We start from the raw sequence: 21,632 nt of genomic DNA, 5'->3' as shown, positions 1-21,632 counted from the left end.
TCATGTGGCAGACAGCTTTGAGAACAGGGAGAGACTATCATAGGGGAAGAAATTCAATAACAGCATAATTTAATGAAAGCAATCTTTCTTTGACTGTCTGAAGCTTTATCTGTTTTCTTACACTTTGGGAAAGCACAGACACCACATATTTTTGAATTCTTTATACAACATAATAAAATTAGACTATTTATTATATGTGTGTTAATCAGAATGTATCAAATTTTTATCAAGCAGCCAAAATAGCTAACACTTATGGATTTTGCATTATGATGTAGATCTGGGGCAGAGGGATGAATATTTGAGTAACAACACTTAGTCTTTGCTACGACAAAGATCTGGATCCCCTGGTAGAAATAGGAGGTGGGAAAAGTCCCTTTTCTGCCTTGCTCTTATATGTGGCTGGTGGTTTGATCAGAAAAAGCTCTCATTCTGCCTTCCTTCTTCTTCCTCTCCTCCTCCCCTGCCTTGTCCTTTTTCCTTATTCTTCTCTTTGTCCCTCCTGCACCATCTACCTTCTCCTCTTTTCCTCATTCCCTCTCTCCTTTTTTTAATTTCCCCCTACTTCTGCCATGTATGACAATAACAAATTATCCCTGGGTCACAAGACCCACCATTCATTCTTTGGAATAAAACAGTTTCCTTGGTAAAATGTAAGGAGTGCATAGAACGGGAAGCAGACAACTTGTTCTTAGACAGACACCCTTTAATTGGAACTGTTTATACATCCTTGCATCTGTGGTAGTTCTCCCCATGCAAGAGGTATCAGAGGTTTGGGAAAAGAAACACTGGGTGGAGAGTTAGGAAGGGATGGGAATCCCTGCTTGGCTTTTAACTACCTGTTACTTTGGGAAACCATAACTCATCCTTCGTTGAAATACTCAGTACAATGCCAGGCACATGGTAAACATTCAGTAACTTAACAGAGTCTGTAGAGCCTAGTGATAGCCATGCAAAAGGAACTTTTCCTCTCTGTGCCCCAGTTACCATATCTGAAAAATCAGGATAATTGTGCTGCTTTTCAAACTGCATCATTATAAGGATTAAATAAGTTAACTCATATAAAATGCTTAACACAGTGCCTGGCATAAAGTATGTACTCATTGTGTGTTTTCTAATATAAAGTAGGTCTGGGTTTGGTCAGGAAAATGGCAAACACTCTAGATATTTCCAGCACAAAGGGATTTCATAGAGGAGATTTGAGGGCGCAGATCTTTAGAGGAACTAAGGGGATGAAAAATCAGCCACCGCTAGTGTTCAGGAAGTCAGGAATTGCAGAACCAAGGGGGGTAACTTGCAAGAGGATGTCCAAATGCTCCTGGCATCACTCCGTCCCGTCTGCCTTCTGCTGGAGAGCCTGCATGGCTGTCCACCACTGCTTAGGAGAGTAGGGACTCCGCACCTCGTCACCTTGCCTCTCTGCTGTTATTCTTACAAAGACAGAAAACCTGTCAACTGCTGGTTAAAATTCCAGGAAATCTAGTTCCCAGGGCTCTAGAACTGTGATACAGGAGAAAGCACAAAGGAGAGAAAATGGCACTAAGTTGCCCAAAACCCATTGGGCAGAGTAGGGAGCATACCCAGGGCTGATGTGAAGATTATGTGAGATTTAGAGTGTAAAACATTTTGTAAACTTCAGAGTTCCAGGCGGGTATTAGATTTTGATGATAACGGGAGGGAAGCAGGAGCAATATGCCCCAACAATGAATCCAAGACCGCATAAGAAAACCTAGGAAACCAAGTGACAGTGTACTGAAGTCACATGCCATGGATAATTTGACACATTTAAGAATTTACCATATGCCAAGTTCTATCATAAAAGCTTTACATGCACTCAGTCATTTAATCCTTAAAAAACCCATGCAAGAGGTACCATCATACACATTTTACAGGTGAGAAATCCTGGTCTGGAGAAGTTAAGTAACTTGCCCAAGGTCACACTGCTTGTAAATGGTCAAGCCAGGATTTGAATCTCAACAGTTTGATTCCGGGACATGGTTTCTTACCTGGTGTGTTGTAGTGGGGAGGAATGCACAGGCTGAGGTTGGCTGATTTCACATTTCCTGGGTGCTAGCTCTGACTGTAGCCAAGTGTCTGTTACATCCTCCACTATGATTATTTTTTTAATTTTTTTCATGTCTATTTATCTTTGAGAGACTGAGAGAGAGACTGAGCACAAGAACGGGAGGGGCAGAGAGATTGGGAGACACAGAATGGGAAGCAGGCTCCAGGCTCTGAGCTGTCAGCACAGAGCCTGATGTGGGGCTCGAACCCACAGACTGCAAGATCATGATCTGAGCTGAAGTCAGATGCTTAACTGACTGAGTCACCCAGGCGCCCCTCCACTATGATTTTTACATCCTCAGAGTAGAGGTTACTTTTTAAAAGCCCAGGTCCTTATTTCTTGCTTCTAGAAGCAGTCTTTTGCCAAGGCTGGGGATGTGCTCTCATATGAAGAGGAATTTGACAAAATGATTAAGCAACTTTGTCCCATCATGGCTGTTCATGGAGCAGAGTTATAACCTGCCCCAAGAACTGCCCCAAGATCCTCATTCAACACAAAGTGGCACATCCTCTGTGGTTTTCTGAGATCCAGGAGAAACTGATTATCATTCAACGGTCAACATAAAAAATTTATTTTTTTTAATTTTTTAATTATTTTTTAAATGTTTATGTATTTATTTTGAGAGGGAGAGAGAGCGTGCGCACATGAGCCGGGAAGGGGCAGAGAGACAGGGAGGGAAAGAGAATCCCAAGCAGGCTGTGTACTGTCGGCACAGAGCCCAATGCAGGGCTCAATCTCATGGGCCATGAGATCATGACCTGAGGTGAAATCAAGAGCCAAAGGCTTAACCAACTGAGCCACCCAACCACCCCCACCAAAATTTAATTTTTTTTTAAATTTCAAGTTCATTAATTACTTTGTATGTGACATATATAGGAAATAAGAACATGCAAATAAAGTCCTTTCTCTTCAGTATAATTGATATTTTCTGCACCTTTTCAACATATAGGAGAAATAGAAATGGTTGGTGTCCTGAGAGACAGTTGTGGCTCCAGGATTTGTAGAATGTGACCCATTTCTTCTAATAGCCTTCCTTCACGTTCGGTTTTCTCCATCAGCTGCTTCTAGAACAGAAATGGCCTTATTTACCTTAGAAAGCCAGAGCATTGTTTTTGGACTAGAAAATGAAACTATTTAAGAAAAATCAAGTACAGAGAAAGCTTAGAAATTACGGTTTGAGATTTTTAAAGTTCTCTACAGCAGAAAGGAAGGAAGAAACCAAACTATGTTCTGCTTCCACTCAGAAGCACATTAGCTGTGGAATGAACAAGACCCTCCCTGAAACCTTCATCAATGACTCAGCATACATAAACTAATCTGTTTTCTAGCTGCCCCAACAGGAGGATGACAAGGAATAGGAACATGCACCTCATCCAAAAAGTCATCAAGGGGCTGGAACTCAGGAGGTAAAAGCAAAACTAGAATGTTGCTAAGAAAATGTAATAGTTATCCCTTTTTTTTCATGTTTACTTTTGAGGGAGAGACCGTGTGAGCAGGGGAGGGACAGAGAGAGAGGGGGAGACACTGAATCTGAAGCGGGCTCCAGGCTCCGAGCTGTCAGTACAGAACCTGACTCAGGGCTCAAGCTCATGAACCCCAAGATCATGACCTGAGCCGAAGTCAGAGGCTTAACTGACTGAGCCACCCAGATGCCCCAACAGTTATCATTTTTAAAGACGTGCAAAATTTCCCTAGCTGTTGTCAGAAAAAGATGGCTACCCCTATTAACTGAGAGATTCCAACATTTGGGAATAAGATTTTCTGGAGTCCCTGCATTTGCTCTTGTTTTGCCTGTATTAACCTCCATGCCATTTAAGCAAAGATGCAACCTCACACAACCCCTTAGTGGCAAAGTTGTGAGGGATTTGGGGTGGTGCTTTCACAGTAACCCAGTACTCAAGTCTTTGCTCCCTTACTTTATGCTTACTTCTTGGTTTGGAAAGACCCATCCCAGGGCCAAGCAGAAAGTAAAAGTGAGTGTGGAAGACACAGGGGTACTGGGATTGTGCTGAGCTGCAGGGGGGCTGCTCTCACTGAAAGCAGGACCCAGCCAATTGCTGCCTTGTTTGATTGTCGGCGCATGTTGCTAGGTATTCTGAGTTTTGAGAAGAACCTGAATTGAAAAGGAAAAAAAAAAAAAAAAAAACTCCTGAATTCTAAAGATCAACAACTAGCTGTTTTTGAAACACTGAGTAGGTCAACCTAGCTGGTGTTGGGACCAAATTCAGCCCAGAGGAACCTTCTCCCCAGAGACCTTTCAAGGCAGGTGGCTGCTTTATAAAATAACTAAAGCCCCATGGAATGTGGAGCAAAGCTAATGTTTGGGGTGGGATCTGTTGAGGGAAATGATAATTTGAGTTTGCTTCTAATAACGGATTATGTGGAGTCCCTGCGGGGACAAGGACATCCAAAGAGCCTTCACAAACATGGCCATGTGCAGCAGGATTGAATGGTGCAACCATTCAAACCATCACAGTGAACCACATGAGCAGAGGTGGTAAAGTAGGAATTTATTTTAACACCACCAGTATGTCAACTCTAACCATGTTCTGCCCCATGTGTAAATTGCATGGATTATGGACATTCCAGAACCTGGATACATTCATGTCTGAAGAGTAGGGTGTCCAGCCTTTCCTAAAAAATAGGAACAGGAATAGGAGAAGAGGGGGCTTGCATGCAGGGCTGAGGACTTCAGAGTTTCTCATCTAATCAGAGACCTTTTCTGGCCCGTGTTCCCAGAGAGCATGCAGGGGACATCTGGGCTCACACATTAGTTGCGTGTGAGTGAGTTTTAATTAAAGCCCAGGGCTTTAAAAACTCCGTATTTCCCTCAGGTAACATTTAAAACCACAATTCCTTAATTCAGAGAATTCAAATCTCCTTAAGAAAACAAGGTAGCTTTTTATCTAGGAGTAATGTTGCTTCCAGACTCCTTTTCTTGATGTGTTTTTTAATGCTTTATGGATGCTGCTCCCTCCTTGTTCAGAGCAAACCCTATCTTGGTATCCTAGAGGCTGGTAAATGCAGTTGGAGGGACACCTGTGGTCCCAGGATGGAGAGGTGGTACCCAGCCCTTCAAGACTGTCCAGCAGATTCAGCTCTGGTGTCAGAGGCAGCTGGATCTCCTGCACAAACACTTGGTAAAGAGAAACTTCTAGAAGGCACCTCTTGGAAGCCTGGCTTCCTCCAAGCTTCCTGGCTGACCATGGCACCTCCCTGGGAATGTGCTATGTCAGGTCGTGGGATACAGAAGTGTCTCCAAAAGGCGCTGTCATCATTATCATATCTATACCCACCTAGGGCTTTCTCTTTGCTCCACACTTTGGCCATAGTTGGTCACTCCACCTTCAGGGCCATTGGGCACTATTTTTGTCCTCATTCTATAGATTGGGGAATAGAGGATGAGAGGGCTTATGTTATGTTCTCAGCATCTGTAAATGGCTTCAGGCCCAGGCAGTTGGCTCTGGATGCTGTTCTCTGACCTACTGTGCTATTCTGCCTCTCACGGTTCCCTGCAGCCAGGAAAACAACATCCAGATGAGAACAATCAATACATCAGTTCAACTTTAAGGTGCAGACTGGGCTGTGTCACCTGACACTGAACTCCTCAAAGGCCTACAGACGAGTCTGCCCACAGCACCCCCCAGCAGAGGTTGCCCCTTCCAGGTGCCATCTCATATGTTCATGATACTATACACATCAGTGTTATGATGTGTTTAGTCACTAGCCTGCAACACTGGCCGAGGAGAGAGTGCAAGTACCCTGGGAGAATAGAATTGTGGACCATTATGTGGAATTTGGTTCCTGTCTTCCCACCTGAGTCCCATGGTTAGTTTATGGACAGTTTCCATTTTTAGCCTGAAATTGGCCTAGATGTCTTTAACTTTGGAACCAGGCCTCCTTGCCTGGGCAGCATAGCAAGCACTCCATCCATGTCCATTACTATTAACTCTCTAAGTCATGGAGAAGATTCAGGGTATATTCAGAGGCAGATTTGCCAAGAGCCGTTTCCATTCACTTTAACAGCAATGTCTTCAGTGCCCAGTACTGAGCATGCCTGAGCAGAACTGGAGCCTTCTTCCATAATGCTTTCTAATGGAAAATCCAAAAGCAAGGCCCAAGAACTCAGAGAAAGAACACAATACCCAATACCATTTGTGCTGATTGATGATAGAGACACGGCAGTTTCCATCCAGAGAAGGAAGAAAAGTGAAATTGACAGATGTCTCTGCGTGTCCAGGACTGCGTGCTCAGGACTGTCACCTACGCTGTGGCCTTAGATCCTCACAACTAGCTGGTGAGCTTAATAGTATTATCTGGGGCCAGAAAGGACAGAAAGTGATCTGAGGCACTGGCTCTGTGGGACCATGGGTTTGTGACTACGAGGAGACAAGGTTGAGAGCGGGGGCAGAGGGAGTGGAGAGCAGAAGACAGGTGAGGAGTTAGCCAGGCTCTGGACACACATTACCTTACTGGGTCTGACTTCAAAATAAACAACCACCCAGTCAAAGCAGAAATCATGGACCAAGCCTTGTTCTTCTCTGTACCTCTATAATGGCTGAAAAAAATGTTTTATATTATTGAAAGAATGAATTAATAGTATCATTTGAGGGCTCTTACGGAGCAGAAACATGATGGATACTCAGAAGAATAATAAATTTAAACCCATGATTGCTGTCCTCAAGTCTTTCCCTCTGACTTTAATTCTCAATTATCTCTCCACATGTCTGCAGCTAAGAACTGAACATCTCATCAGAATATGGGGCAAATGCTGAAGACACAGAATTCTAGGAGGCAGGAAAACAGGCTAGATCGGGAGCCCCTGAGGGTCTCATTCTAACTCCAGCAAACCCTGGGGCTTCCAGGGACATCTACACCCTTCAGGTGGTTGGGGATGAACGGCGCAGAAGGTTGTTTGGTGCCTGCTGTGAGACCCAGGTATTTAGGGTCTACAAGGCTCACAGGGCAGCCATGACTGGGAAGCCATAACTGGCATGTGGCCCCCAAAACTAGAATTTATTTGTTCCCCAGAGTTGATCAACACCAAGAGGCTGTCTCACACAGTACCTAAGTACACTGAGGCTGGTGTTAAAACCAGAAGGCCAGCAAGACATAAAAGCAAGAATATAACCAGACCACCGCATGTCCAAGACCAGAGTTAGGAGGAAACGTCAGACAACTCACATTTTAATCTTTTTATTCACTTTGAAATTGCATCGTGTCCATCTTCATTCCAAGAGCAGGCCATCCACAGGCCCTGGGCAGGATGTGTTGGAGGGGCACAGTCTCTCCCCTGGTTGTTTCTCAAGTAGGCAGGGCTCTGTCTTCAGGTTAGCTCTTTGTTTTCATAAGAAAAGACTTCAGCCAAATAAGCGTGTCTAGCTCAGGAAGAACTTTATTAGTAAAGTATCTCTTGTGCCTCTAGGCTCTCACTGGTATGTATTGCCTTCAGTAGCGTGGGGCCCAGAGTGGAAGGGCACCTTTTTGTATCTCATGTCAAAAGCTTGGATTTTCAGTAGATCTGAACCATAGCCTAGGCCACCACATTAATTGCTTTAACTTCTTACTTCTCATTTTCCTGATGTATAACATGGAAAAATAGCATCAAGTCCAGAAATTTGGAGTAAATGGCATGGCATATGAAAGTGGTGCAGGGCTGAGCTCCAAAATGGGGCCATTCATGGGTGCATTTTAATCACAAGGACAGCCTTCAGGGTCCCCTTGGGCTTCCCCTCCTTCTACTTCCTTCTCAGCAGTTAGAATTCAGACAATGTCTGCAAAGACAGGATTGTGCTCAGAAGGGGTTGACAAATCTTTGAGTGGGCACCAAGCACCAATATTCACAGAGAGGCCCAGTACAGAGGCCCAAATTCCTGCCTCTATTTACCACAAATTCTGACCTACGCAAGGCAAGGGGACTAATAAGTGGTCCTGAACAGGGCAGACCTTGGTCCATCCAGTCTCCTACTGCAAAAATTCCCACATCTTGGTGGCATCTTCATGCAGTTTGGGGGAAGCAGATGTTGACAGATAAGTTGATATTTCCATTCTTGCTAACTTTAGAGCTGGCACCTAGCTTAATGCTTTTATAGACTGAGGATAAATGCTCTTTTGTAGAGCATGAAGAATCTCATGGGGAGAATTTAGGAGCTAGAACTCTAAGGCTTGGGTGAGAGGTTCAGACTCCAGTGGCCCCAGGCCTGAGGGAAGGAGGAATCCACTCTGCCGATCTGGTAAAGTACAGAGCACAGTGCCTGGCCCACATTCCAAATACTCCTCACTGTTAGCTTTATATCATTGTGACTCTGCGGACTCCTGGCCATGCAGGGCCTGGTAAGGGTCCTGGCACAAAGTAGGACCACAGTAAATGTTTACTGTGAGTGAGTGAGTGAGTGAGTGAGTGGACAGATTTGAATCCCACCCAGCCCTCACTCAGCTGCCCGTAAGTCTGTGATTTCAGAGCCTTGAGAGAGAAGGTGCTTCTTGACCCTTTTTTCACTATGCTTCCCAAGTTGGCCCATGACTATATCAGGCTGCCCACCTCACTTAAAGGAATAGCTCTGTCCAGGAGACCAGCTGTAAAGCAGGAGCCATCACTAGTCCAGGCTAGGTGCAGGACTGGGCACTGTGCACACAGCATTAGGGACCAGCAAGAAAACCTAGCCGGGCACTGGGCATCAGGCACCTGGCACCAGGCAGGTACTCACAGCTGGAGGCCCTGATCCCTGTAGACCACTGACCATTCCCAGGCTCAGCCTAGAGGCTCCCTGAAGTTTCCTGCACAAGGTCTAGGCAGGAGCCAAGAATCTGCTGCTGAAACAGACCTCCGCAGTGAGTCAGGAAAAAGACTGAGGGATCTGAGTATGGATGGCACCTGTTCCAGTGTAGACACAGCAACCTATTGCAGGAGTACCTGTCAGACAGGTCAAAAATCCCTTATCCAAAATTTTAAAAAGCTCTGAATCCTGAAAGCCTTTTCATAAATTTGATGTCAAAACTCACTGGGTGAGAATATTTGACTGAAGTAACAGAAAAGTATTTATAGTATTTATTTATCTCACTTAATGTTAATGTTTCTATATTTAACTACATAAATATTAGCATGTTTGATTGTGAGACATTGCCCTCAATCCTGCAGGGAGTGGAACATAATATAAATTGTGTGTGCCACATTAGCTTCCTAAATGCCAAAGTGCACCCCCCCCACACACACACAAAAAAAAAAAAACACCAAAAAAACAAAACAAAACAAAACCCCTGAATTCTGCAACCCAATTGGCCTCAAATAGTTTGATTAAGAAAATATACACCTGGAATAGTAAGATTGGCAGCTAGCACTCATACTGGGTCTTACATCTAAATGCCTCACTCTATTCTCTCTTTTAATCCTTGCCAAAATCTTAAAAGGTGGATGCTATCATTTTTACCCCTGTTATAGAGAAGGGAAAACTGAGGCTCAAAGAAATAAAATAACTTGCTCAAAGTAGACACAGTAAGCGATAGAGTTAAGAATCAAACCCAGGCAATCTGCTTGAATGTCAGCCTTTTTAACAGCTGTTCTATGCTGAATTGGAGTAATGTTAACTAAGAAATGTCTTACTCACCCAGCGACCTTGTCTGCCTGGGCCAGAGACGATGTTTTACCCGGAGCTGGCAACAAGCCTCCATCTTTGTCAAATATAAGATGCATGGAAAAATCAACAGGACAATGCATTAATTAGCAATTAGAGTGTACTTACAACACAATCCCTAATCTTAATGATAATTTATTTCATTTATGCTGCTGAGGCATCTGAACAATTCCTTATCCATTAAAAAAAAGGGCGGAAGAAGAAGAAGAAAGAAAATTTTTAAAAGTGGAGACTGCTTTTCCATAAGACAGGGCCATGCCTAAGTCATGTTTGAGAGGCACTCTGCAAAGCCCCCAGCCCCCAGTACCTGGACCAGACCCTAATGGGACCTGGATCCTGTGGCTGGCCTTTGGGCAAAGCTGTAGGAGACCCTTGAATACTAGGGTGATAAACCGGCCCTTTCTGAGGGATGCACTTCCTGTTTGCAAAGAGGGATCCTGAGAACGCCTTTTTTGCACCTGGCTTTCCGCCATATCAACATCCACTTTCCTAGGCGGGTTTATTTCCTATCTGCCACAGTGCTGGGTAGAAATGTCTAGTAGACACACTACCAATATCAGGAGGTCGAGATGCTCTCTCTTGGGCCTCGGTCTGCTGTGCTGAAATTAATGCTCCTAACTTCCCATTGGGAAGCCTTAGTGATTACTCGATCCCTGGCAAGAACTTCAGCCCCTGCCCCAAACCCTGTTCCTGTGGCTGTTTTATTCTACATGCTTCGGTGTTCAGTGTTGACTCTTGTTTCAAGGAGACCTGCACACAACTTAATGAAGACCAGATCAAGTTTTGCAGGTAAATCTGGTTCTTGGTAAACTACAGTTCCCACAGGCATGTGTGGCATGCTCTGCAGCCAGGAAGGTTTTGGGAATATGTGCTGTCCTCCGCACCCTGGAAGGCCACCTCTGAGGATGAGTTCACTTGGAGGAATGGGGTGTTTTGGTGGGATCACTCAGGGCTAGTTCCCTTCTGATGAGTGATGCCTGGATGGGTTTTGGATTCATTTATCTACTTACCTGGTCCTTCCTAGAAGCAATGCAGAGAAACAATTACTCGTGTGGGTTGTAGAGTTATATAATCTGGATTCAAGCCACAGCCTGACCCCCTCCTATCTCTGTGACCATGGGCAAATTATGGAACCGTCTTAACCCTCAGTTTTCTCACCTGTAGAAGGGAATAACAATGAGAACTGGTTCTCAGTATTGTTTTGAGAGTTAAATGGGATAATGGCTGAAAAAAGCTCAGCACAATTCCTAGAACTCAAGAAGTAATAGCTATTATTTTTAGTCATGTAACCAGCATTCATTGGGCACTTACTGTGAGCCAGGCACTGTCCTAGACAGTAGAGATACAGCAGGGAACACAACGGGAAGTTCTCTAGCACAGAACTTACCTTTCTGTGTTCATTGCAGTCCTATTCATGCAAGCCTCACAGACAGAAACCTAGCGCGGCAGCCTTCCTCCAAGTGTGACCCAGAACACTTTTGTCTGGGTCCCTGGTCAGATAACTTTTTTTAAAAAAATCTGATTATAATCTTACAGTCAGTAATTATAACTCTCCAGTCTTATAATAATCTGTAGATGCCCCATGCACAGCCTCAGATCAATAGGTCTGGGCCATCCTACAGTAAAGAGGCCTGCTTAACTTTGATTAAACCTGTGTTTCTCGAACTTACATGACCACAAGAAATCGTTGCTAATTCCTGTTAGACTGACGGCCATGGGTCTACGCTCAGAGGAGCACATGAAGGCAGTGCTCAGCTAGAGATGACTCAACAGGCAAGTACAAGATAGAGTGAGGAGTACCTGGGTCTGTACTTTACCGAGCTGCGAAACAAATCCTTCCCTGCTCTCAGGGGCAGGAGGCTCTCTCCAGTAGCCAGCGCTGGCCTGCTGTCAGGGTCTGTCCCAGGTGCATCGGCCTGTGTGTGAATTCAGTATCAACAACTAGAGGAGCATCAGCCTGACCATCCTGGTCCACAGACGCCCAGCTCTGGGGCACAGGCTCACGTCTCCCACTGCAGACCTCTCTCCTGCAGCCCCTGCACAGGACTCCTTCCCTTGTGGGCCGCTACATTCCTTCCTCACTGGGAGTTACTTCTGGAGAGGTGGGAAGGGCAGGGCTTGAGCCCTAAGTGCTAAACTTTCCCTCCTCTGCAGAGAGGTCCATAAATCTGTAACCAACGTTTGCCCCCTTTGGAATAAACTCCTAATTGATTTCTAAAGATTGCTGTTTGCAAATTAAATTACACTTCCCTTATCCATTATATAAAGAAGCATAAAGCAGTCACCTCTCCTGGGCACACACCCCCTCCTCAGACTCCTGGGGTGTGATTACATTACTTCAATTGCAGGGCTTCCATTCAACTCAAGCTACATGAATTGTTTCTCTTGCTTGTTTAATTGCCCATGTCTTATTACAGAGACAATTTATTGTTTTAGTGCAGCATAAAGTTCAAATATTTTATGCAAGATGAATACGGCCACTGACATTTTTATTCTCTTCTCAAGTTCACACATACAAAATCCACATTGGAAACTTTTCAAAATGTTTGTGGCCAATACTGCAAAATGTCAAAACCTCCATAAGCTGTTTTGTTTTGTTGTTGGTTTTTTCAAAGAAAAGACTCTAAAGAGTATATTTCCTTTTCTAACATTGCTGGGGATTTTATGGAGTGATACTTACTGGCACAAGCTCATGAAGAACGTCCCCTAGGTGTGAAAATGCCTTTGAAAACACATTGGGAATGAACTGTTGATATACACAACAACTGGAATCACTAGAAAATGGTACTGAATGAAAAAAGCCAGTCCCCAAAGGCTACAACCCGCATAACTCCATTCAGATAACATTTTTTGAAAGACAAAATTATTGAAATGGAGAATAGCTTAGTGGTTGCCACAGGTTTCGGAGGGGGAGGAAAGTGAGGATAGTAGGTGTGGCTCTAAAAGGGTAAAGGGAGGGATCCTTGTGGTGATGGAATCTGTATCTTGGCTGCATCCACGTTGATATCGTGGTTGTGATACTGTGCTATAGCTTTGCAAGATGTTGCTACTGGGAAAAAACGAGTAAAGGGTACACAGGATGATTTCTTATAACTGCGTGTGGATCTATAATTATCTCAAAATAAAAGTGTAATCTAAAAAGCACATTGAAAAACACAGAGAAGTGACTAGATACATGTATAGCTATGCAACAAAACTTGATCCATTGTACAATTGGGCATTGTACAAATTAGTATGGATATTCATTGTACAATTCTTTCCACTCTTCTCCATGTTCCACAATTTTCACAGTAAGCTATTGGGAAAAATATACTGGAAATGTGAGCAATAGCCCTGACAGGACACTTGTTATATTCTGTTTTTCTTCTTGTGTTTGTTTGTTTTTTTGATAGCGGCTATCCAAACAGGTGTAAAGTATAGCTCATGGTGGTTTTCATGTCCCTGATGATTAGTGATGTTGAGAAAATTTTCAGACACTTGTTAGGCATTTGTCTTCTTTGAAGAAATGCCTATTCAAATCTGTTTGCCTATTTTGAAGTCAGGTATTTAGTTTTTTGTTATTGACTTGTAAGAGTTCCTTGTGGTTTTTGGATACTTACCCCTTACCTGCTATAAGTTTGCAAATAATTTCTCCCATTCTATACGTTACCTTTTCACTCTGCTGATTGCTTCCTTTGCTACACAGAAGCTTTTTAGTTTAAGTTAGTCACACGTGTCTAAGTTTGCTTTTATTTCCTCTGCCTTTGGTCTCATACTCAAGGAAGTATTGCCAAAACCAAAATTATGAAGCAATTGCCCTACATTTTCTTGTAGGGTTTTGTAGTTTCTTACATTTCTGTTCTTACATTTAAGTATTTAATCCCTTTTTAGTTTCTTTTTGTTTATGGTATAAGTGTCCAATTTTATTCTTTGCAGATGGATATCCAGTTTTCCCCAGCACCACTTATTGAAGAGACTGTCTTTTCCCTATTCTGTTCTATCTAGGTATCTATCTATCTGTTCTTTTCCCTATCTCTGTTCTCTCTAGGTATCTAATCTGATTTATGCCAGTATAATCCATTGTTGATTACTGTAGCTTTATAATATGCTTTGAAATCAGGAAGCTTTGTTCTTTCTCAGGATTATTTTGGCTATTCAGGATCTTTTATGGTTCCACGTGAATTTTGGGATTGTTTTTCTATTTCTGCAAAAAGTAACATTAAAATTCTAAGGAGGTTGCATTGAATGTACAGAATGATTTGGATAGTGTGGACGTTTTAATATTAAGTCTTCCAGTCCATGAAAATAGGATGTCCATTTGTTTTTGTCTCCAATTTCTCTCATCCGTGTCTTGTAGTTTTCAGTGTACAAGTCTTTCACCTAATCAGCTGATCCCTAAGGATTTTATTCTTTTTGGTGTTACCGTAAATGGTATCACTTATTAATATCCTTTTAACATAGTTCAGTGTTAGTGTATAGAAATGCAACTGATTTTTGCTATTGAATTTGTGTTCTCCGACTTTACCAAATTTGTTTGTTAATTCTAACTTTTCAGGGAGAATCTTTAGGGTTTTCTACATATAAGACCATGTTATCTGTAAATGGGGACAATTATACTTCTTCCTTTCTGATTTGAATGCCTTTTATTTCTTTTTCTTGCCTGACTGTCCTGGCTAGGACTTCCAGTACTATGTTAAATAGAAGTGAGAGTGAGCTTCCTTGCCTTGTTCCAGATCGTAGAGGAGAAGATTTCAGTTTTTCACCTTTGATAATGATGTTTGTTGTGGACTTATATGGCTTATATTATATTGAGGTAATTTCCTTCTATTCCTAGATAGTTGAGCATTTCTTCATGAAAAGGTTTGAATTTTTTCAAATGCTTTTCCTGCTTCTATGATGAGGATCGTGTGATTTTTATCCTTCATTCTTTCAAAGTGGTGTATCACACTGGTTGATCTGCATATGTTGAAACATCCTTGTACCTCAGAGATAAATCCTACTTGGTCATGGTATAATGATCCTTTCAAACTGTTGTTGAATTCAACTTGCTAACATATTGTTGAAAATTATTGCATCGATATTTGTTAGACATATTGGCCTGTAGCTTTTTCTGTTTTTTTTATTTATTTATTTATTTATTTATTTATTTATTTATTTATGTATTTAGTAGTGTCATTGTTTGCTTTAGTATCAGGGTAATGCTGGCCTCATAAAATGAGTTTGGAAGTATTCCCTCCTTTTCAGTTTTTTTGAAAGTTTGAGAAGGATTGCTGTAAATTCTACTTTAAATGTTTGGTAGAATTCTTCAGTGAAGCCATCTGGTCCTGGGCTTTTCTTTGTTGAGAAGTTTTTGATTACTGGTTCAATCTCCTTACTAGTCATAGATCTGTTCATATTTTCTATTTCTTCATGATTCAGTCTTGGTAGGTTGTATGTTTCTAATAATTTATCCATTTCCTCTAGGTTAACCAATTTGTTTGGCATATAATTGTTCACAGAAGACTCATCATTCCTTATTTCTTTTCTAAAGAAAATACTTATTTATTTATTTTGAGAGAGAGATTGAGAGAGAGGAAAAAAAAGCATGAGCAGGGGATAGGCAGAGAGAGAGAGAGAGTGAGAGAGGGCGAGAGAGAGAGAGGGAGAGAGAGGGAGAATCCCAAGAGACTACACACTCAGTGCAGAGCCCAATGCAAGCCTCAATCTCACGACCGTGAGATCATGACCGGAGCCAAAATCAAGAGTCGGATGCTTAACAAACTGCACCACCCAGGTACCCCTTTTTTTCTTATTTTTGTGGCATCAGTTGAAATGCCTCTTCTTTCATTTCTAATTTTGTTTGAACTTTTTCTCCTTTTTTCTTAGGTAGTCTAGCTAAAGGTTCGTCAATTTTGCTGATCTGTTCAAAAAACCAACTCTTAATTTCATTGATTTTTTTCTATTCCTTTTCTATTCTCTATTTCATTTATTTCTACTCTAATTTCTATTATTTATTTCCTTCTCCTAATTTTAGGCTTAGTTTATTATTCTTTTTGTAGTTCATTGAGGCTTAAATTTATGTTGTTTGAGATCTTTTTTTTTTTTAATGTAGATGTTTACCACTACAAACTTCACTGTTAGTATTGCTTTTACTGCATCCTATAATTTTTCATGTGTTATGTTTTTATTTTCATTTGTATCAGGACATTTTCTAATTTCCCTTTTGATTTCTCCATTGACTCATTGGTTGTTCAAGAGTATGTTATTTAATTTCCATATACTTGTGTATTTTGCAATCTTCTGCCATTGATTTCTAGTTTATTTTATTGTGGTCAGAAAAGATACTTGGTATGATTTCAATTTTCTTAAAGTTAAGACTTTTTTGTGATCTAACACATAATCTATCCTGAGAATGTTCTGTGTGCACTTGAAGAATATGTATTCTGCTGCTGTTAGGTGGTCTGTCTGTTGGGTCTGTTTAGTCTATAATGTTATTCAAGTCCACTGTTTCTTTATTGATCTTCTATCTGGATGTTCTATCCATTATTGAAAGTGGGGTATTGAAATCTCCCACTATTATTTTTTCCTACTGTTATTATATTGCTATTTCTTCCTTCAATTCGGTCAATGTTTGCATAATATATTTGTATAGTGTGGTATTAGGTTCGTATATACTTACCATTATACCTTCCTGATGAATTTCCCCTTTTATTGTTACATAATGTCTTCTTTGTCTTTTGTGACAGTTTTGACTTAAAGTCTATTTTGCCTGACATAAGTATGGCCATCTCTGCTGTCTTTTGGTTGACATTTACATGGAATATATTTTTCCATCCTTTCATTTTCAGCCGGTATTAGTTCTTACATATAAAGTGAAACTCTAAGATAGCATATAGTTGGATCTTGTTTTCTTTATTTTTTATTTTAGAGGGAGAGAGAGAGAGAAGGGGGGGCAGAGGGAGAGACAGAATCTCAAGCAAGCTCCACTCTCAGTGTGGAGCCCAACACAAGGCTTGATCCAATGACCCTGGGATCATGACCTGAGCCAAAACAAAGAGTCAGACACTCAACTGATTGAGCCACCTAGTACCCACCCCCTTTAAAAATCTGTTCAGTCATTCCATGTATTTTGATGAGGGAGTTTATTATTTATTTTGAGTAGGCTTTATGCCCAGTGCAGAACCCAATGTGGTACTTGAACTCACAACCCTGAAATCAAGACCTGAGCTGAAATCAAGAGTTGAATGCTTTATTGACTGAGTCACCCTGACATGCCATCTTTTGATTAGGGAGTTTAAAATTTTTACATTTAAAGTAATTACTGATAGAGGGCCACCTGGGTGGCTCAGTCAGTTAAGCGTCCGACTTTGGCTCAGGTCATGATCTTGTAGTCTGTGAGTTTGAGCCCCACATCGGGCTCTGTGCTAACAGGTCAGAGCCTGGAGCCTGCCTCAGATTCTTTGTCTCCCTCTCTCTCTGCCCCTTTCCCACTCACACTCTGTCTCTCTATCTCTTCCTCAAAAATAAATAAACATTTAAAAAAATTTTAAAGTAATTACTGATAGAAAAGGACTTACTATTGACATTTTGTTCACTATTGACATTTTGTTCATTGTTTTCTGCCTGTCTTGTAGAAGTTTTGTTCCTCTTTTTCTCTTTTGCTATCTTTTTTGTGTTTTATTAATTTTTTTTTTTGTAGGGGCATGGCTTGATTGCTGTCTCCTTTTTTTGTATTGTCTATAGGCATTTTCTTTGTGGTTACCATGGGGCATACATAAAACATCTTATAATTATAACAGCTGGGTTTGCATTCACTTTGGATGCAGTGTCCTTTTAACTGGTTTCTGGTGTTCTCACAAAGGAATTGGTTTGCGTGTTGTTGGATCAGTATCTTTATGAGAGAAGGAGGGTCTGGGGATTTCCAGTCCACCAACTTGCTCCCTAGCATCCTGAGTTATCTGTCTTTGACAAAGCAAAAACTGTATTTATGCTCCTCAGGTGGTTATTCAGAAGAGCCAGAAATTATTCAGAGAGGTAAGAAAGTAGGTATCTAAGTAAGTGAAGGGGGAAGTGGGGAAGCCACCATGCTTACTCTGGTAGCCTTCCAATACTATTCCCATCCTCTTCTTCACAGATTCCCCCAGGGCTTCTGGGGATTCAGCTCTCCAGGCTTCTCCTTATAAAGATGTTCTCTTACAAAGGCAAATCAAGATCTTGCTCTGTGCAATGTAAATTTCTAATAATAAATTCCTTTCTACCCTGTGGGGACATAGACAGTCTTCAGCTGGCTAGTTCTCTCACTGTGCTCTCGTGATTGTCACGCTGAACAGGATGTGAGGTGGGAGCTCAAACTGTTTTTTTTTTTTTTTTTTGAGATACAATTATTATAGAATCTATCACACGATATTAAAATTATTGCTTTCTGATCTGTCTTCTCTAATAGTCTGTGAGCATTTTGAAGGATGTGCCTGATTCATCTCCTTGCCCTTAGGGTAGGGCTTGGTAAAGTAAATGCTTAGCCAGTGTTTCCTGCATGACTAGAATGGATGGATGGATGGATGGATGGATGGATGGATGGATGGATGGAGCGAGCACTGATGGACTATCAGGCCACAGTGAGCAGGGGCAGGAGGTAGTTTGGGCATTGATTTTTGATGTATGTAACAGTATATCCTAACAGCAGTGACATGAGACGAATATATTTGTTGGAAAGGTTCCACATGGCAATGTAGTGTGGTCAAACAGGCAGCTATCCTAAGTGCAAAGGGATATGTCAAAACCATGGGTATTTTAGACCTACCTGTAATATCCTCAATGAGTAGACATAGTCCAGTCCCTGAAACATGCCTCAAATAGTAAATACAGACATTTTAGAAACCACCTTTGAATGTCCTGTAAACCCTACATATGATACCAAACTGATATTTGTAGAGGGAATCCTTCCCAAATCACCCTCAGAATATTATAGTCTCCCTAGAGACAAAGAACCTTATGTAGGATCTCAGGAGACTTTACTAGCAGGTCAGCTTGGCAATTCCTAAAGGCAACAAGATAGCTCAAACTTGGGTTTTAAACAGGGAAATAATTCTCTCATTTATTTTATAAGTCAAGTATTTCTCCATAGTAAAATATTTAATGTAGATTCTCCCCTAATTCAGGCCTTTCTCATCCCCATGACAATCAAAGCCCATGGTGAGCATTGGGAAAGGAGATATTATGAAGAGATAAAGGGGACCAGTAGGATCTTGACTTTTTTAAGGGAGTTCCCACTATGTCAGGATGTCACCCAAGAGTCCTTCATACCTGAAGTAGATATACTGTCTCCCCTTCCTGGCTCCAGAGTTGTTAATATCCTTCCCATCATCCAGCACTGGATGAACTCCACAATTTCATAAATAGTAACCCTCTAAGTTTTAAATATCTAAGTGTATCCCCATCACACACAAAAAAAGAGATTGAAATAAGGTTTTATGATTTAAAAAAAAATGCAGACTGTCTCAGGAGCAGGGAATTAATCATCACAAAAATACCTTCCACAGTAAAACACAAGGGGAGGAGACAAATTCAGGTCAGCCGAGTCTGAAATACCCAGCACTATGCCCTTAAACTAGTTTTCCCATTATAGCTCATCTCAGGTCTAGAGCAGTACTCCACACAGAGGTGTTCAATAAGAACCTGAGTTTCTCTTACCTGGTCCCCAATTCAAGTGTCCTGCACATTCCATCCCTCAACTCTTGTCCCTTGGTTGTCTTTTCTAGATAATATTGAAGAGGTACTGAACTGTAAGATCCATGTAGGTAGGGACTGTAACGTTTCAGTGCATTTTTGAATTGCAACATGGAGCATAATGCCAGGTACGTGATAGTCACCTTATTAGCCTCTGCTGAATTAAAGGCTTAAAGGTTTCAGATTTGAGTTGTATGATGAGGTGGTGAGGAGCACAGGCTTCCTATATTTAAAACCCAGCTCTGTCATTTTCAAGCCATGTAATCTAGGGTGAGTTTTTGTTTTGTTTTTTTTTTTAACAGAGGATAATAATGGTACTGGAGTATTGGTACTGGGTATCACTGGGTTGTCGTGAGAGTTAAATAAGTAAATATTTTCAAAATGTTTATAACGGTGGGTAGAGTACAGTACCTACTAAATAAATGTTATTCATTTTCTTATTGAAATCTCTGATGTGGCTTATGGAATAGAAGTGCATAGGCTTCAAAACCAAAACAAGACAAAACACTTCACGGATGTATGTTTCAATGCCACCTCCAAAATCTACTGGCACTGCAAACCTAGTCAAGTTGCTTTTCCCACTGATTCCCAGCTCTCTCTCTCTTTTTTTCCCCTTTATTTTCCAATTTTTTGTGTTTTTTTTTGTTTTGTTTTCTTGTTTGCTTATTTGTTTGTTTTAGTATAATTTATTGTCAAGTTAGCTAACATGCAGTGTATACAGTGTCCCCATGGTTTCAGGAGTAGATTCCCATGATTTGTCACTTACACATAACACCCAGTGCTCATCCCAACAAGTGCCCTCCTCGATGCCCATCACCCATTTTCCCCTTTCCCCCCCCATCAACCGTCAGTTTGTTCTCTGTGTTTAAGAGTCTCTTATGGTTTGCTTCCTTCTCTTATTTGTAAAATAAGAATAATCAGATCCAGACATACAGCTGTTGGAAGCGTTATAGGAGTTAGTCCATGTGCCATCCCTGACAATGACTGTTATGTCACTCTTTCTTGGTCCTCCTCCTCTCCTCCTGGGTGTCCTTTCCTTTCCTCATGGTTTCCCTACTCTGTCCATCTCTCCCCAGGAATTCCTCCTAGGCCTTCTGTTCTTCTTACTGTATGCACTCTTTCTGTGTGACCTCATCGCTACCACGGCTTCTATCACAGTCCCAATGTTCTAAACTCCTGCCTCTTGCCCTGATCTCTCCCCTAAGTCCCAGTTCCAGTATCTTCACTAGTCTGGCTTACAGCCACAGAAAGTTAACAAGTCCAAAGCTGAAGTCATCACCCTGCTTCCAAACCCAATCCTCCTCTGTATTGAATATTGCACTAAATGACATCAGCACCCACCCAGTTAGTCTGAAACTTGGGTGTCTTCTTAAACACTCTCTCACACCAAGCTTTATCAGATCTAGCTTTTAATTCTTTCCAATACTATTCCCTTCTCTCTGACCCCTGTTAGTAGCTTAGTCAGGGCACCAGCTCTTTCCTAGGTGACTTCCAGAGTGTCTTGAACACTGGCCTCTCCTCTATATTGTCACCCCTATAGTCTTCATTTCTATACCAAAGTCTTAGTAAAATGTCTTTAGATTAAAAAAAAATTCAGACATTGTTTCTCCTTGGTTTAAAAGGCCTCATTGTACTCCCATTGCCCTAAGAATTGGACCCCCTTTCTTCAGACTGAAAAGGTCTTTGACAGTCTGGCCCCAGATTGTCCGTCACCCCATTTCCCTGCATTTCCTACTTACACTCAGTTTTCTGGTTCTGCAGTCACATTGCTTTAAGTTCACATGCTCCTTCCACCTATAGCCTTTGCACATTTTTCACTCTGCCTCTCCTTCACTTGGTTGACTTTGCATCCTCCAAGTCTTGAGATATCAATAGAGGCTTACCTTCTCCCTGATAGCTGCTTTTAATTCCCTTCTCCTGGTCTGTATACGGTGCCCTCCTCCAAGCTCATGTAGTACGTCTTAGCTTTCACCCTTCTAGCACACACAACATTGGCTTGGTCTGTGTATTTATACCTTCTTCCCCCTTTGGGTTATGAACTTTTTGAAAACAGGGGAATTACATAATTTATCCTGTATTTATTTATAATATCTGGCATATAGTAGTCAGTAAGGATGAATGAATAAAACAGAATTGATGGAAATTAGTTGACATGCCCTTCTCTTCTGCAGAGCCCGTCTGACAAGAGTTTGACATGAAGGAGCAAAAAAGTTTCCCCTGCTATAAATAGCCTGTTACTGTTCTTCAGTCTGTCA

The 21,632-nt window shown here is 41.6% G+C and overlaps 1 protein-coding gene and 1 long non-coding RNA gene across 2 annotated transcripts in view; one reads left to right on the top strand and one right to left on the bottom strand.

Annotated features, from left to right (window-relative positions):
• Nucleotides 1–21,632, top strand: part of CLSTN2 (calsyntenin 2) — a 603,527-nt gene that overhangs the window by 269,859 nt on the left and 312,036 nt on the right. The gene's annotated exons all lie outside the window — the stretch shown is intronic.
• Nucleotides 7,243–20,450, bottom strand: LOC109260040 (uncharacterized). The gene is made up of 5 exons (XR_002076826.2): nucleotides 20,311–20,450; nucleotides 11,081–11,195; nucleotides 10,704–10,851; nucleotides 9,667–9,730; nucleotides 7,243–7,836 (listed from the first exon to the last, which is right to left on the bottom strand). It is a non-coding gene; the product is annotated as an uncharacterized LOC109260040 (long non-coding RNA).

This window comes from Panthera pardus, unplaced genomic scaffold, assembly GCF_024362965.1.
Source record: "Panthera pardus isolate Hobbes unplaced genomic scaffold, ASM2436296v1 HiC_scaffold_16, whole genome shotgun sequence".
Classification (NCBI taxonomy): domain Eukaryota; kingdom Metazoa; phylum Chordata; class Mammalia; order Carnivora; family Felidae; genus Panthera; species Panthera pardus.
This window is presented reverse-complemented; position numbering and strand designations above follow the sequence as displayed.